This window comes from Entelurus aequoreus, linkage group LG05 (genome assembly GCF_033978785.1).
Source record: "Entelurus aequoreus isolate RoL-2023_Sb linkage group LG05, RoL_Eaeq_v1.1, whole genome shotgun sequence".
Lineage (NCBI taxonomy): Eukaryota > Metazoa > Chordata > Actinopteri > Syngnathiformes > Syngnathidae > Entelurus > Entelurus aequoreus.
In genome coordinates this window covers 82,812,374-82,830,535 of record NC_084735.1, presented here as the reverse complement: position 1 = coordinate 82,830,535, position 18,162 = coordinate 82,812,374, and the positions used below count along the sequence as shown (strand labels likewise).

Sequence of the window (18,162 nt, the reverse complement as noted above, 5' to 3'; positions counted from 1 at the left end):
GATGTAGTTATGTAAAAAACGCAGTAAAACTCTGTAGTCTGGTAGACTCTGTGGCGCAACGGTAGCGCGTCTGACTCCAGATCAGAAGGTTGCGTGTTCAAATCACGTCAGGGTCAATTTTTTTCTTTAAAGTTTCTTAAAGCTCATCTTGTGTCTTTTCTTCATGCTATTGTCATGCAGTGATCTAAAAAAACCATGAAAACTCTGGTCTCTGCTAGACTCTGTGGCGCAACGGTAGCGCGTCTGACTCCAGATCAGAAGGTTGCGTGTTCAAATCACGTCAGGGTCAATTTAAAAAAAAAAAAACGTTTCTTGAAGCTCATTTTGTGTCTGTTTGCCAGATAAAAGAGACAAACTACATTTCTATCCTTTCCAGTATTTTATTGAGAAAAAAACCCCAGCATACTGGCACCATACTTATTTTGATTATTGTTTCTCAGCTGTTTGTAAATGTTGCAGTTTATAAATAAAGGTTTATAAAAAAAAATACAAAAAATAAAAAATAGCCTCTGCGCATGCGCATAGCAAAGATCCAACGAATCGATGACTAAATTAATTGCCAACTATATAACTACTTTTATAATTGATTTTAATCGATTTAATCGATTAGTTGTTGCAGCCCTAGTTCCACCCCTCTTTTCTTCGCGAGGATTATGAGTCATTCTTCATCTAAATGGGAATATATGAACATCCTAGCAGTTGGCATCCCAATGACAGCAGACATTGTACAGTGAGGATGTTTTATTATGTTTGTTGGCTCTCATAAAGTCTGCAGTGAGTAATAATTAGTGATGTTGTTGGAGAAAAGCGAACATTGTGATGCATTTATCTAAATTAATGCGCCACGTATACTTAAAATTAGAGATGTCCGATAATATCGGCAGTCCGATATTATCGGCCGATAAATGCTTTAAAATGTAATAAAATGCTTTAAAATGTAATATCGGAAATTATCGGTTTCAAAAAGTAAAATGTATGACTTTTTAAAACGCCGCTGTACGGAGTGGTACACGGACGTAGGGAGAAGTACAGAGCGCCAATAAAACTTAAAGACATATAACATTTACGGCTCTTCACACACACAAGTGAATGCAATTCATACTTGGTCAACAGCCATACAGGTCACACTAAGGGTGGACATATAAACAACTTTAACACTGTTACAAATATCCGCCACACTGTGAACCCACACCAAACAAGAATGACAAACACATTTCGGGAGAACATCCGCACCGTAACACAACATAAACACAACAGAACAAATACCCAGAACCCCTTGCAGCACTAACTCTTCCGGGACACTACACTATACACTATACACCCCCCGCTACCCCTTACCCCACCTCAACCTCCTCATGCTCTCTCAGGGAGAGCATGTCCCAAATTCCAAGCTGCTGTTTTGAGGCATGTTAAAAAAAATAATGCACTTTGTGACTTCATTAATAAATATGGCAGTGCCATTTTGGCATTTTTTTTCCATAACTTGAGTTGATTTATTTTGGAAAACCTTGTTACATTACGTTTAATGCATTCAGCTGGGCATCACAACAAAATTAGGCATAATAATGTGTTAATTCCACGACTGTTTATATATCGGTATCGGTTGATATCAGAGTTGGACAATATCGGAATATCGGATATCGGCAAAAAAGCCATTATCGGACATCTCTACTTAAAATGAGCAAAATACGTAAATATTATAAATATGTCTGTTACTACATTGCATATATACTTAGTGTGTATATAAAACCGTAAAGTAGGTGTTTGGATGATTTTTTAAGGGCTTTATAGGCAGAATACAGCGGCTCCATTGTAAGGGGACTTTTGATTGCATTTATTAGAATGCATTAAAAAAATGAATACATCCATCGACATGTCTTTTATAATGATTGTGAACGATAGACAAAATCCCCCCCCAAAAAAGTGCAGTTCCCCTTTGAGTATATCCTGCTGATCTTAATTAAAGTAGAATTTTATTTCTCACTGGCCAACTTTTTAGCCCTGGCTATGACATTTAAGGTAAAACAAATTGTTTGCATATTATTACTGAATTAAAGAGCAGCACATTATTTAAAAAATGGCTGCGCATCTACACTTAAATTGACGGAAGGACTGTTGTTGGGTACCGCGTGCGTAACGACAAGAAGACAATAAGTACAACACAAGGTAGGACAGGTGTGTGCGTGTGTGTGTGTGTGTGTGTGTGCGTGTGTGTGTGTGTGTGTGTGTGTGAATTGGCATACATTGTGTGTGGTCTTGTGATAATGCTCTCCCCCCACCCCCAAGCTTCACTGACCCTTCTTCCCTTCCGCTCTTCCCACTGTTCTTGCACTCCTTCTCACAAATCACTTGACAAATGGACTACCCACAGGTGTTGTTACAACCCCCCCACCCCTCCACACACACACACACACACACACACACTCTCTATGGGAATGGGGGGCGACGTTCCCATTGTTCTCAGCTGCCATTGCCTTAAAGTCAACCCCACCTCCTCCATCCAGCCTAGCTCAGCGGGACACCGTGCCACCAGACTACTGGGAATCCAGTCATAACCAACCGGCTGGGCTCAAGGTCCTGGCACTGGGCCCACGCCCAGTGAATTCAACAAGCGGTGGATAGTCTCTGAGAGCGGGACTCTCCCTGCGTGGTCCTCAAGATAAGGAGCAAGTTATGAGTGTTTCTGGGGGGGAAGAAAGGCCGAGTTTGTTGTGTCAACACATCTCAGTTTTAGACCTGCTTTTTCAACGACTGTTTACATGCACACAGCGGACCAGCTTATTGGGAGAAAATGTCATAAAAGGTTTGGCATTTGTTTAAAAGTAATATAGTCCAAACACCCGATGGTCATTACCAGTTGACTTGTTAGAACTTTGTAACTATGCAGTGTTACAAAATCTCATCTCAGACTCTTGCAGGGTTTTGGAACACCTGCAATCCTCTGCTAGCAACAAGCCCACCGTGTGCTTTGTTTTCATGCCTTCCCGTCCCACACCGCCATGATGGCTCCCGTATTCAGAACAAATGATTTACTGGCAAACTAGACAAAACACCAGCAGCCAAAGGGGCCAATCTGTCTGACACATCTCTCCTCCTGCAAACGTGATTCCTAACCAAGATTTTATCATCGGCCTGTTATCAAACTAGTTAGTGAGCCGCGTTTGAAAACATTGTGTCGCTTTCTTCCTCTACTGTGCTTCATCAGGAGTATTTGCTGTGTATGAGGTGGAACAGAAACGCAATGTTTTTTTTACACCTGATGCTAAAGAGGCATGGCTCTCAGATTTGGGGCTTGTGATGGTAATCGTGCTTCTGAATCATGCATGGACTTTTGTGTATCTGAGGGGTCTTTAGGAGCGCTGGCCCGAGCGCAGGGAGTAGCCCCTGTGCCTCATTATCGCAGCAGTGCACCTGTGATCGCTCTGATATTCTCTTTGAGAGCATTAGGGGTTGTCAGCGGGGGATTTTTAGGGGGGGCAGAGGTTTTGCCATTTTTGATCCCGGTGAATTAGGTGTGGCATGCTCGACCGACAGCTCTGCTCACGTCTGTTGGCTGGGATAAAAGGAGTGGCAGTGTTTGTGAACGGGGCTTTGTTGTGTTTGGGACGGGAGCAGCATCAATGCTAATGTGCACAGAAATAAACACAATAACCGACAATGAACACAAACAGCTGGTCCTCCAATTTATAATGTAATTACATGGTATTAGAGTTTGTTCCAAGTGAAAATACTTGTTTTGATGTGACAAAACATGAATCCCATTTTGCTTTGCTTGGATTTGCAAAAGTACCTTTGGATGCACAAGTAGCTGTTTTCCTTCTAGACAGGCCATTTTCCTATATTTTGTGTGTATCATTTTGCGTGGCGACGTGTGTTACTGATAGTCTGCAACAAAATACAAACTAGGGGATACTTCGATACAACTTCAGACTGTCAACAACCTATGCGTGCGCACGTACAGCTCTCGTACGCGATTTTGTGCACTTAAAGAGAGTAGGAGACTGGAAGGGGCTAAAGAGAGTAGGAGACTGGAAGGGGCTATCAGTGAGGTGCGTAGAGTGGAGGGCGGGATTTACTGTTTGAATTCTGTCTGGTGACACAAGATTCAAGTACCTTCAGCTTTAAGAGCAGATGCGGACTTGACCACCACGCATATTCATTAAGCCGGAGGTGAGCTGAAAGAACACCTCCAGGCAACTTCAACCCTATACTAACACCCTCGCCCCTCCACATCCCACCTCCCCGTATTGTAAATAATCAAATGTATATACTTGTTCTTATGCTTTCTGAACTCACTATGTTCACTGCTCGCTGTACATATCCTACGAAGTCAGACCTACACTGTTTCAATGTCCATTTCTCAGATGATATTATTGTTGATGACTGAAGTGCTGATATCAACCAAACCTAACCCCCCCACCCCAACCCCCTCCACATCCCACGGATTGTAAATAATGTAAATAATTCAATGTATATACTCTGATGATGATGATTAACTTGTGTGATGACTGTTTTATGCTGATAGCATATATTTGTACCATGAATTGATTTACGTGGACCCCGACTTAAACAAGTTGAAAAACTTATTCGGGTGTTACCATTTAGTGGTCAATTGTACGGAATATGTACTGTACTGTACAATCTACTAATAAAAGTTTCAATCAATCAATCAATCAAAGCTGGATGTGACGTCGTATGCAACCAAGCAATGGACATACCGGTGAGCTGCTGCACTGTCTCTGAGTTGGTAAAAGTTTGTGCTAGATTAAAAATCATGTCTCACACTTGTATAGTAGAAGGTTGTGGCCTTAAACCGATAAGTTGGTTAACTTTGAAATTTAACTTAGACCCGGAAATCGCAAGCAAGACGCACGTTTGGCCCCCAATTTTATATTTTTTAAATGATTTATTCGTCATCTAAAGGGGAAGATATAAACATCCCATCAGTCGGTTCATTGCTCGCTGTATATATCCTACGAAGTCAGACCTACACTGTTTCAATGTCCATTTCTCAGATGATATAATTGTTGATGACAGAAGTGCTGATATCGACCAAACCTAACCCCCGCGCCCCAACCCCCTCCACATCCCACCCCCCGGATTGTAAATAATGTAAATAGTTCAATGTATATACTCTGATGATTAACTTGTGTGATGACTGTATTATGCTGATAGTATATATTTATACCATGAATTGATTAACGTGGACCCCGACTTAAACAAGTTGAAAATCTTATTCAGGTGTTACCATTTAGTGGTCAATTGTACGGAATATGTACTGTACTGTGCAATCTACTAATAAAAGTTTCAATCAATCAATCCCACTCAGAGCAGACGTCGTACAGTAAGTGATTGTTTTATTATGTTCGTAGTTTGTCATTTTTGTTTAGCACTTAGAAATAGTGCTACTTGCTGGATCTGCTTATCACTCCACTTCTAAAAATTGAAGCTCATCTTCCTCATGTTCACGTTCAAAAATATAAGGTTCTGGATTATCATTTGTCCTAAAATAGTCATTGTTGGCTCTCATAAAATCTGCTTTAATTAGTAGTTGTTGTTGTAAGAAATAGCCAACGTTTTGATGCATCTGGGAAATGAATGTGCTGCAGTATGTTGATAATGAGCAAAATACGTAAATATTAGATATTATTAGATATTATTATGAATGTGCCTGTTAATACATTACGTATATACAGCCAGTATATAAAACCTTGGTGGGTTTTTTTGGATGTTTTTAGAGCGCTTTATAGGCGGAATTGAGCAACTCCCATTACCACCTTTGTTACCTGACTCTTGCTATAATTTATTTACGATTATAAATCGTAATCGGGGTCGGGTCGGGGGTGGGGGGCGTGGTTGGGGCGGGGGGCGTGGTTAAGAGGAGAGTATATTTACAGCTAGAATTTACCAACTCAAGTATTTCATACATATATATATATATATATATATATATATATATATATATATATATATATATGAAATACTTGACTTTCAGTGAATTCTAGCTATATATATATATATATATATATATATATATATATATATATATATATATATATATATATATATATATATTTATTTTATTATACATATAAATAAAATAAATACTTGAATTTCAGTGTTCCGGAGACTATCCAGTAGATGGCAGCATTGTCCTGTTTAACTTCTCCGTTCATGACTGAGTATATCATTTCGGCCACCGTGTTCAATGGAGAAGTCTGTTCTACAAAATGTACAGGCAACATACATACCCCTTCCCCTTCGAACTGTCCTGGATGAACTGAAATTCTTGTTTCCATTCGTTTTGGAACTTGCAAGCGTATTTCTTCATATTGCTCGTCGACGGTGTCGCCATGTCTGTAACTTCCTTGTTCTTCTGCTTCGTCTCCTTGATGTGTGTGCAGTTGTGCAATCTACTCTCTAAAAGCCGTAGATGTTATGACGTCATTGGGCAGGCAAGCTGTTTATATTGTGGGAAAGCGGACGTGAGAACAGGCTGTCCCCACTCAGGTCCGCATTGAGCTGGAGGGGGCGTGGCCTCCAGCTCCGGCTGAATACCGGGAGTTTGTCGGGAGAAAATTTCTGCCGGGAGGTTATCGGGAGAGGCGCTGAATACCGGGAGTCTCCCGCTAAAAACGGGAGGGTTGGCAAGTATGCATCCCAGTGAAGGCAGACAATGTACAGTAAGTGATGTTTTTTTATGTCTGTTGGCACTCATGAAGTCTGCAGTGAGTAAAAATCAATGATGTTGTTGAAGGAAAACGCGAAAGTTGTGATGCGTTTGTGAAATTAATGAGTCGCTGGATGCGTAAAATGATTAAAATACGTAAATATTACAAATAATGAGCCTGTTACGACATTACATGAATGGAGGTGTTTGGATGTTTTTTTAAGCGCTTTATAGAGCGACTTCTATAGGCTCCATTGTAAGCAGACTTTTGATTGCATTTACAGTATTTGCGAGTTAGAATGCATAAGAAAGACATATGTGTGCCTATTGGTAAAATAATTGAATAAACACAAGCGCCTGTGTAAATATTTCATGTGGCATATAGACACGTGTGGCCTATACATGTGCAAAATGTAGTTTGACCGAAAATTAAGTGGGTGCGGCTTATATTTAGGTGCACTCTGTAATCCGGGAATGATGGTAGTTGGCATGAGTCATAGATCTTCCAGTGATATTCCGAGCGTAATGATGATGATGTTGATGATCAGAGGGGCTGGCACGCATAAGAAGGCATTCGTTGGAATTTTGCAATAAGTCAGCGTGCTGTCGTCACATGTTTGATTGCAAAAAGGTCTCGGATTGTCTTAGAATAACAGCCCCACATCTGGGCCTCTTACCTTCATGTCCTGTCATTCTCTTGCATAGATTGCGAGGTGCAGAAGCCTCTGGATTATCTTTACCTGGACATGTGCTCAGCCTTCAACTGGTGGCAGCTCTGTACTCATTTAGTTTTTTGTTTTTTTCCAATTTAAAAAAATACCAGCTGATTGTCGGAAAACATTTCAGTAGTGCAGTGATTCTCAAACTGTGGTACAGGTACCACGAGTGGTACACGGGCTCAAGTGGTACGACAAAGAAATCTCTTTATAAAATATTGTAATGTAACAGTTGTATTTTCCTATATTCAAACACTGTTACTGTTCAGACTTTATGTAATATTACAATATTCTTGCCTTGTTTTTAATGAATACTTTGACCTACTACGATACTGTATTTTAGTGTTGGTCCTTATGGTGTTCTGAGGTGGTACTCGAAGAACCACTGCTCTATTGTTAGGGGGGATTTATTCAAAGTTAGATTCACAGTTGTATATGCTAACTTCTTATTTGGCATTTTCAATATTGAAACTATCAGGTCTCATGCGAACCCTAGCTTTTTTTTTTTTTTTTTTTACCAGTGACTGCTAAATGGGAGTTTAAACCTCTTTGACTGTAGCTTGTTTTTGTCTTATCGATCCCCTCGCTTCCCCTCCCCTTTATGTAGACTCTGTGTTTAGTGTGTTGACCTTTAATTAGCCATCCTGTGTCTTCAGAGCAACCCGCATGCCTGAACCCCGCAGCTGTAAAGGAGAAGGGGGCGGCGCCATCGATGGCGAGCAGAGGCAGAGAAACACATCAGCTACAAGCGTCCATAAAACATTTATGTTACTCGCGCCCTTTCATGAATTCCCTCCCACCGGGTGTCATGATGAAAAATTTATTGATTTGCCCGAGAAGTTGCTAACCAGGAGGAATAATTTTGAGTTCCTTAAATCTCAGCGTCTTTGGACTTGTAGTTAAATATGGAAGAAGTAAATTAATTTCAGAAAAATGCAAATAGGTCATCGGTTTTTATGATGATTCGTAAGTATCTGGATGTTTTTAGAGAGAGCGCAACAGAGGGCCCTTGATTTGTTGACTCAATTGTTAGCTATTTATTTACGATTTTGAATGCATAGAAAAAGCCAAGCATATGTGTTCTTACATAAGGATTATGAATGATAAAAAACACATCTCTTTCCAATTTTTGCGTATTTCCACTATGACTGATCTGATAACATGGTCAGAGTGCAGAAGCGTTACTACCATGATGTCAATCTCCAAAAATAGCCGAAGGTATTCTCCAAAGTGGGCTGGCTCAAGGTGGAGGACAGAGTAAAACAACTTGCACTGAGCCTAGTCTATAAAATCCACTACACCTCCCTGATACCGAAGTACATGTCAAACTACTTCCTTAACGTTAATGACCGCCATAACCACAACACCAGGGGGAGCTCCACTAACCACATTAAACCCAGATTCCGAACTAACAAAGGTCTTAACTCATTCTCTTTCTATGCCACATCAATGTGGAATGCGCTCCCAACAGGTATAAAAGAAAGGGCATCTCTATCCTCCTTCAAAACCGCAATAAAAGTTCACCTCCAGGCAGCTACAACCCTAAACTAATTCAATGTGATTATCTTGTGTGATGACTGTATTATGATGATAGTATATATCTGATAGTATATATCTGTATCATGAATCAATTTAAGTGGACCCCGACTTAAACAAGTTGAAAAACTTATTCGGGTGTTACCATTTAGTGGTCAATTGTACGGAATATGTACTTCACTGTGCAACCTACTAATAAAAGTCTCAATCAATCAATCAAAAAAAAAAAGAATATTCAAAATGGCTGACTGAATTTGTGGCGTTTTTTAGAACAATTTCCCCTGTGGATCAATAAAGTTTGTCTAAGTCTAAGTGATGTTTAAACTGTGTTTTCACATACTTTGCGGATTGTAAATACAATTGAACATGGTTTAATGTAGGGGTGTCAAACTCATTTAATTAATCTCAGGGGCTACATGTAGAAAAATATATTCCCCCGTGGGCCGGACGGGTAAAATCATGGTATAATAACTGAAAAATAGAACTACGACAACTTCAGATTGTTTTCTTTGTTTTACTTTGGCCCAAAATAGAACAAGGACATTCTGAAAATGTACTTATCACAAATAATCCTATTGACAAAACACTTCAAGTTAGTAAAAAAATCAAAAACACCATTAAGAACACAATTGAGTTTGAGTTTATTTCGAGTTTGAGTTTATTTCGAACATGCAAGCATACAACATGATACATCACAATTTCCAGTTTCTCTTTTCAACATGTTCGAAAAGGAGTAGGAAGAAGCAGAGCTTATTTAATCCTACCCCTTTTCTTTACATAACAGTTGCTAAAACTTTTTGTTCACTTCCTGTTCACAATTTATTCACAATAAACTCCATAAGTAATCACAATATAAATAAATAAATAAATAATAGTAAAAATGTAATAATAATAATAATTGGTGAAATAAGTCATATTTCATATGATGAGATAAGTAAGATTACTTTAAGAATGAATGAATGGATGGATGAAATAAATAGAGAATGTTTATCATGGTTCTTCTTCTTTGTACTTTGTAAACACTTTAAGTTTGAAGAGTTTCTTGAAGTGGATCATATTAGTACATTGTTTGATTGCTTTGCTTCATCCATTCCATCATTTAATTCCACATACTGATATACTGAAAGTCTTAAGTGTTGTACGTGCAAACAAATGTTTTAAATTACGTTTATCTCTAAGATTATATTTCTCCTCTTTTTTTGAGAATAATTGTTGTATATTCTTGGGTAGCAGGTTATAGTTTGCTTTGTGCATAATTTTAGCTGTTTGAAATTAGACTTATTCTCAGTGTTTGTACAAACCAATTAAACTTTTAAGTCACAGCCCATCTATGATTGAACAAAAACAAAATGAAGCATAAATAAAAACACTTCTATGTATCAACTACGTCATTTGTCATTTCCATTGTTGACTTTCTTTAAATTTGCACAGAAGAAAATCATTTTCACATAACTACTGTATATCAATGTGCAGTGTCTCATGCAGCATTTTAAGTGAGGTTAGCAATTGTTTATTTTAGTCGCAGCCCTGCTTTACCGTGTACCTCTTGCTTGGTATACTTGCTCGCCTCAATATAAACGATTTGCTTGCCTAACAGAATTGCTATTGTGACATCAAGTGGACACTTTTAAAACAGCAGTTTCTTTATTTTAAAAATGCAGCTCAATTTTACACTTAGAAAAATCATCTCGCGGGCCAGATTGAACCGGGCTGGATCAGGCCCGCGGGCCGCATGTTTGACATCCCTGGTTTAATGGATACAATGAAACACAAATTGGCATATAAAGTCAACTTGTTTTTCAACTCTACTGGTACTTGAAAAGCTTTGCACATTTTATGTAAATAAAAGTACACCCCAATTGCAGACAATTCTGCCTCCGCTCCAGACAATCTCATGCGTATGAGCATACCGTCCGGTTGTGGCAGCGCTGTTTCAGTGGTCAAAGTCTTTTTTTGGCAGCCCAATTTTCGATGCACCACCAGTCAATAGTGCGCAAATAATAGGCTAAATGTAGTAGTTTAAGATTATATATATATATATATATATATATATATTAGGGCTGCAACAACTAATCGATTAAATCGATTAAAATCGATTATAAAAATAGTTGCCGATTAATTTAGTCATCGATTCGTTGGATCTATGCTATGCGCATGCGCAGAAGCTTTTTTACATTTTTTATTTTTATTTTAATTTTTTTATTTTTTATTTAAATAAACCTTTATTTATAAACTGCAACATTTACAAACAGCTGAGAAACAATAATCAAAATAAGTAGGGTGCCAGTTTGCTGTTTTTTTCCAATAAAATACTGGAAAGGATAGAAATGTAGTTTGTCTCTTTTGTCCGATTATTAATCGATTAATCGAAGTAATAATCGACAGATTAATCGATTATCAAATTAATCGTTAGTTGCAGCCCTAATATATATATATATACTTGGATTCCTAAGAAATAGTGATGATTAAAGTTTTGGAAATTATTTACATGTTACGTAAAAGTTGTTTACCGTATTTTTCGGATTATAAATCACAGTTTTTTTTCATAGTTTGGCGGGGTGTGCGATTTATACTCTGGAGCGACTTATGGGTGAAATTATTAACACATTACCGAAAATTATCAAATAATATTATTTATCTCATTCACTTAAAGGCCTACTGAAATGAATTTTTTTTATTTAAACGGGGATAGCAGATCTATTCTATGTGTCATACTTGATCATTTCGCGATATTGCCATATTTTTGCTGAAAGGATTTAGTATAGAACAACGACGATAAAGATTGCAACTTTTGGTATCTGATAAAAAAAAGGCTTGCACCTACCGGAAGTAGCGTGACGTAGTCAGTTGAACATATACGCAAAGTTCCCTATTGTTTACAATGATGGCCGCATGAAGTGAGAGAGATTCGGACCGAGAAAGCGACAATTTCCCCATTAATTTGAGCGAGGATGAAAGATTTGTGGATGAGTAAAGTGCAAGTGAAGGACTAGTGGGGAGTTGAAGCTATTCAGATAGGGAAGATGCTGTGAGAGCCGAGGGTGACCTGATATTCAGCTGGGAATGACTACAACAGTAAATAAACACAAGACATATATATACTCTATTAGCCACAACACAACCAGGCTTATATTTAATATGCCACAAATTAATCCTGCATAAAAACACCTGCGTGTTTGTTATGCTAGCTCCTAGCTCCTCTGCTAGCTCCTAGCTCCATAGAACACGCCAATACAATTCAAACACCTGATCAACACACACAATCACTCAGCCCAAAAGACCGTTTACCTAACCCAAGGTTCATAAAGCTTATATATTTTTAAAAAGTTACGTACGTGACGCGCACATACGGTCAAGTTATCGAATGTTTAGCAGCCAAGGCTGCATACTCACGGTACCTGATATTCAGCTGGGAATGACTACAACAGTAAATAAACACAAGACATATATATACTCTATTAGCCACAACACAACCAGGCTTATATTTAATATGCCACAAATTAATCCTGCATAATAACACCTGCGTGTTTGTTATGCTAGCTCCTAGCTCCTCTGCTAGCTCCTAGCTCCATAGAACACGCCAATACAATTCAAACACCTGATCAACACACACAATCACTCAGCCCAAAAGACCGTTCACCTAACCCAAGGTTCATAAAGCTTATATATTTTTAAAAAGTTAGTACGTGACGCGCACGTACGGTACGGTACGTGTTATGCTAGCTCCTAGCTCCTCTGCTAGCTCCTAGCTCCATAGAACACGCCAATACAATTCAAACACATGATCAACACACACAATCACTCAGCCCAAAAGACCGTTCACCTAACCCAAGGTTCATAAAGCTTATATATTTTAAAAAAGTTACGTACATACGCAAAAAAAAGCCAAAGCTGCATACTCACAGTAGCACGTCTGCGTCTTTGTCATCCAAATCAAAGTAATCCTGGTAAGAGTCTGTGTTGTCCCAGTTCTCTACAGGCGTCTGTGTATCCAAATCAAAAGTCCTCCTGGTTAGAGTCTCTGTTATCCGAGTTCTTCCATCTTGACTGCATCTTTCGGGAATGTAAACAAAGAAGCGCCGGCTGTGTACTGTTGTGGCTGACTACGTTCGAAAAATACGTCCATTTCGCACCGACAACTTTCTTCTTTGCTTGCTTGGCTTCCTTCTCCATAATGCAATGAACATGATTGAAACAGATTCACGAACACAGATGTCCAGAATACTGTGGAATTATGAAATGAAAACAGAGCATTTTCGTATCGGCTTCAATGTGGAAGGCATACCCGTGTTCGCCGGGCTACGTCACGCGCATACGTCATCCGCAGAGGCGTTTCGAACCGGAAGTTTAGCGGCAAATTTAAAATGTCACTTTATAAGTTAACCCGGCCGTATTGGCATGTGTTATAATGTTAAGATTTCATCATTGATATATAAACTATCAGACTGCGTGGTCGGTAGTAGTGGGTTTCAGTAGGCCTTTAAGAGACTAGACGTACCGATAAAAGAGGAAGCGGCGCATTTTCTACCTTTGGAGTTGGCAGAGTTGTTTAGAAGCGACACAGAGGAAGAAGATTTCATCGGATTTAGCGATTAGGAGTAGGGATGATGTTTGATAAGAAATTATCGAGTTTGAGCCCATTATCGAATCCTCTTATCGAACCGATTCCGTATCGATTCTCTTATCGAATCCAGATAGGTTGTTGTATATGGAAAAAAACACAATATTTGGTTTAACAAAAGCTCACTTTTATTTTATAAGAAAATATATATATATATATTCACTGTTACCCCCCTAAAAAAATTAAATAAATACATTTTGACTGTTGTTACCCAAAGTATATTAAGTGGGATTTTTCAGAAAAACAAATATATACAGTAACACAAAAACAACCTGTCTCTGTGATCACTATAGGTGTATAGCCATGCCTTGAGGCGTTTTTTCCGGTCCATTATTTTTGCTCCTTGTGTGACATCACAGGAAATGACGTAGCTCAGTCATTAGACTGAGCTACGTCATTTCCTGTGATGTCCCACAGGGCATTTCTTGTGGGACGGGATTCGTTCCCAGGGATTCGAATAAAGAACCAACTATTTTTCTTTACTATAGTGGCCTCGATAATGGGAACCGGTTCTCAAAAAGGGATTTGAGTCCATGGAATCGGTTCTTTTCTTATCGAACGGTTCTTTTCTTATCGAACAACCGGGAGAACCGGTTTCGAACATCATCCCTAATTAGGAGTGACAGATTGTTTGGTAAACGTATAGCATGTTCTATATGTTATAGGTTTTTGAATGACTCTTACCTAATATGTTACGTTAACATACCAGGCACGTTCTCAGTTGGTTATTTATGCGTCATATAACGTACACTTATTCAGCCTGTTGTTCACTATTCTTTATTTATTTTAAATTGCCTTTCAAATGTCTATTCTTGGTGTTGGATTTTATCATATAAATTTCCCCAAAAAATGCGACTTATACTCTAGGGCGACTTATATATGTTTTTTTCCTTCTTTATTTAGCATTTTCGGCCGGTGCGACTTATACTCGGGAACGATTTATAATCCGAAAAATACGGTATGTAAGTGAGTTGAAAAATATAGCTAATCCACGCTGATGTCCGGGTTTCCTCGACCTAACAGCCATAAAAAGATATAAACCCACGAAAATATGTTACACTACATACCTACATTCATAAATTATATTAATTTTGTTTGTTTTTACATTAAAAAAACTCTTTTTTAAGGCGTGGCGGCTATTATTTTGCAGCGGCGGATCAAGTGTATGTAGGGAAAACCCTGTAGTTGTTAAAAACATGGCCATTTAAAGCACACATCCATATATGTTTTTTTTTTTCTATACATACAAACACACACACATACTAAACATTGACAGTACAGGTTTTTGTGTCTCTAGTCATTGCTTTCACTCTGATAGGTCATTTGTGTCCCAGAAATTGAATGAATGAATGAATGAAATAAGTTAATTGATTGAAACAAACGGATACCTGCAAAATACACTACCGTTCAAAAGTTTGGGGTCACATTGAAATGTCCTTATTTTTGAAGGAAAAGCACTGTACTTTTCAATGAAGATAACTTTAAACTAGTCTTAACTTTAAAGAAATACACTCTATACATTGCTAATGTGGTAAATGACTATTCTAGCTGCAAATGCCTTGTTTTTGGGGCAATATCTACATAGGTGTATAGAGGCCCATTTCCAGCAACTATCACTCCAGTGTTCTAATGGTACAATGTGTTTGCTCATTGGCTCAGAAGGCTAATTGATGATTAGAAAACCCTTGTGCAATCATGTTCACACATCTGAAAACAGTTTAGCTCGTTACAGAAGCTACAAAACTGACCTTCCTTTGAGCAGATTGAGTTTCTGGAGCATCACATTTGTGGGGTCAATTAAACGCTCAAACTGGCCAGAAAAAGAGAACTTTCATCCGAAACTCGACAGTCTATTCTTGTTCTTAGAATTGAAGTCTATTCCACAAAATTGTTTGGGTGACCCCAAACTTTTGAACGGTAGTGTAGGTTGAACCCAAAGCAGGCCATCCACAGCACCGTACCCTGGAGGAGGTCCACCTTAACATCAATCACCAACGTGCGGGGTCGTGACCTCTACCACTGCTCTGCGGCGCTGCATGAAAGGGAAGATAATTACATAAAGAGGGGCCTCTGAGGAGATTTCTAGCACTTCCTTATCTCCCTGTGCCAAAAGAATAAAGAAGCGTGGACTCGCTCGCGGCTACTGACTGTCACCAAGGGAACGGACCGCTGAGAGATTTGCGCCACATTCTGCTTCTGAAAGCACGACAAGGACCTCTCGTCTCTCTACTGTGTGTGTGTGTGCTTGCTTTGATGTGAGACAGTACACTTTGTCCCCCAGGTGTTCATCACCACACCAGCCTTGTGTATAGAGAAATCCTCTTGCCTGTCAGACTTACTTACATGCTCGCTCTTTTACACCCTGTGAGGGAGCCTCCCTCCCTCCATTTACACAGAAACTCTCCATGTCTACACTCACTAGGACTGGGCGATTAATCCACAAATGATCAAAATTAGGGATGTGGTGATCATAAACACCATTCCTCTTTTTAGACAAGCTACCAGCAAGTTGTGTATCTCCATAAGTAGTGTGGAGCTGCTCCCCTAAGTTAATGATAATCACCTCCGCTATGGCAAATAAACTGCATTTCTTAATATCTTAGGCATCATTATCAAGTATTAGGAAGAGGCTAAACATGTTACACACCGAGAGCAAGCAGGATTTAGGAATGCTAATAGCCGAGGTAGCCGCTAACTTCCTTGTGGTTAGAGTGTCCGCCCTGAGATCGGTAGGCCGTGAGTTCAAACCCCGGCCGAGTCATACAAAAGACTATAAAAATGGGACCCATTACCTCCCTGCTTGGCACTCAGCATCAAGGGTTGGAATTGGGGGTTAAATCACCAAAATGATTCCAGAGCGCGGCCACCGCTGCTGCTCACTGCTCCCCTCACCTCCCAGGAGTTCGAACAAGTGTTGATGTAACAAGTGATTTTTGTCATGTAATTTGCTACAATTCTCTGGGGATAGCCTTTACTGTATCATACTTGCCAACCTTGAGACCTCCACTATCGGGAGGTGGGGGGTAGGGGGTGGGGGTGGGGTCTTGGTCGGGGGGGTGGTTATTTACAGCTAGAATTCACCAACTCGAGTATTTCATTCATATATATATATATATATATATATATATATATATATATATATATATATATATATATATATATATATATATATATATATATATATATATATATATATGTATGTATGAAATACTTGACTTTCAGTGAATTCTAGCTATATATATATATATATATATATATATATATATATATATATATATATATATATATATATATATATATATATTTTTTTTTTTTATTTAAAGAAATACTTGGATTTCAGTGTTCCGGTGGCTATCCATTAGATGGCAGTATTGTCCTGTTTAACTTCTCCGTTCATGATGAGTATATCATTTCGGCCACCGTGTTCAATGGAGAAGTCTGTTCTACATATTTACAGGCAATTGTGGGAAAGCGGACGGGAGAACAGGCTGTCCCCACTCAGTCTCAGGTCCGCATTGAGCTGGAGGGGGCGTGGCCTCCAGCTCCGGCTGAATACCGGGAGTTTGTCGGGAGAAAATCTCTGCCGGGAGGTTGTCGGGAGAGGCGCTGAATACCGGGATTCTCCCGCTAAAAACGGGAGGGTTGGCAAGTATGTGCTGTATTTTAGCTACTTCTAACCCAGAGTAACTAGTAGCTCAGTTTACGACATTTCCCAAGTAGCTTGCCCATCACTGGTCACGAAGAACATCGAGTGAGTGATGTCCCGATACCAACATGTTTTTCCATACTTTTAGAAATAAAGGAGAGCACAAAAAAAATCATTATTGGTTTTATTTTAACAGAAAATCTTATGATAAAGCTAAATTATTGAATATATATATTGGCCGTAATCTTGTGCTAGATTTGAAAAGAATAGAATAAAAAAGTTTATTGTCATTATACGATTTACGGTTGCCACTCTTGGTCTGTGCTTCAAAATAAACACAATTACTAACCACTAAGGCAAAAAACACAGATCGGACCAGTAGAAGGTAAAACACACATTGTTAAAGATAAAACACAGTTTTTTCAGAGGAGTTTTATGAAATTCAGTCTATTTACTTGCTTGAGGCTGTTTTGGCAATGAGCCAACCAGCTCAATGCTGCTGGTGTTAATTTAGATTTAGATTTATTGGTCCCCTTTGGGGAAATACATTTTCACTGCCGTACCTTTAAACAATAGACATTACACATCACGAACAAAAATAACAAAAAGACATCATACATGACCAACACATTTACAGGCTTGTCAGACAGGTCGGGCGGGCCTGCTGTTTAGGGCGGCTATAGCTGCAAGGATAAGGCTTTTCCCGGTCTGGGTGCTTATTTTTCAAATGTTTCGCCAAGTTTTGCCACCTTAAGCGAGGCATCTTTTAAAGCTTGCAGTGCGTCACCTTTCTTTGTTCTGTATTGGGCTCCATCAACGAGTAAAGTTGCTGCTTCTATAACGGAGGCCAGCCAGTGTGGTTCCCTGACATCTTCGAGAATGTTCTGGCTGCCAGGTTAGGCTTTTGTCCCGGTGGTTAGCATGCTCGCTTCTCATGCTGACGACCAGGGTTCGCGTCACAATGCAGAATGGA

At 39.1% G+C, this 18,162-nt stretch overlaps 1 protein-coding gene and 2 non-coding genes across 4 annotated transcripts in view; all 3 read left to right on the top strand.

Moving 5' to 3' along the window:
* mcama (melanoma cell adhesion molecule a) overlaps window positions 1-18,162 on the top strand; it is an 89,814-nt gene that overhangs the window by 41,491 nt on the left and 30,161 nt on the right. The gene's annotated exons all lie outside the window — the stretch shown is intronic.
* Window positions 45-116, top strand: trnaw-cca (transfer RNA tryptophan (anticodon CCA)). The gene has a single exon. It is a non-coding gene; the product is annotated as a tRNA-Trp (tRNA).
* On the top strand, window positions 218-289 carry trnaw-cca (transfer RNA tryptophan (anticodon CCA)). Its single transcript has one exon. It is a non-coding gene; the product is annotated as a tRNA-Trp (tRNA).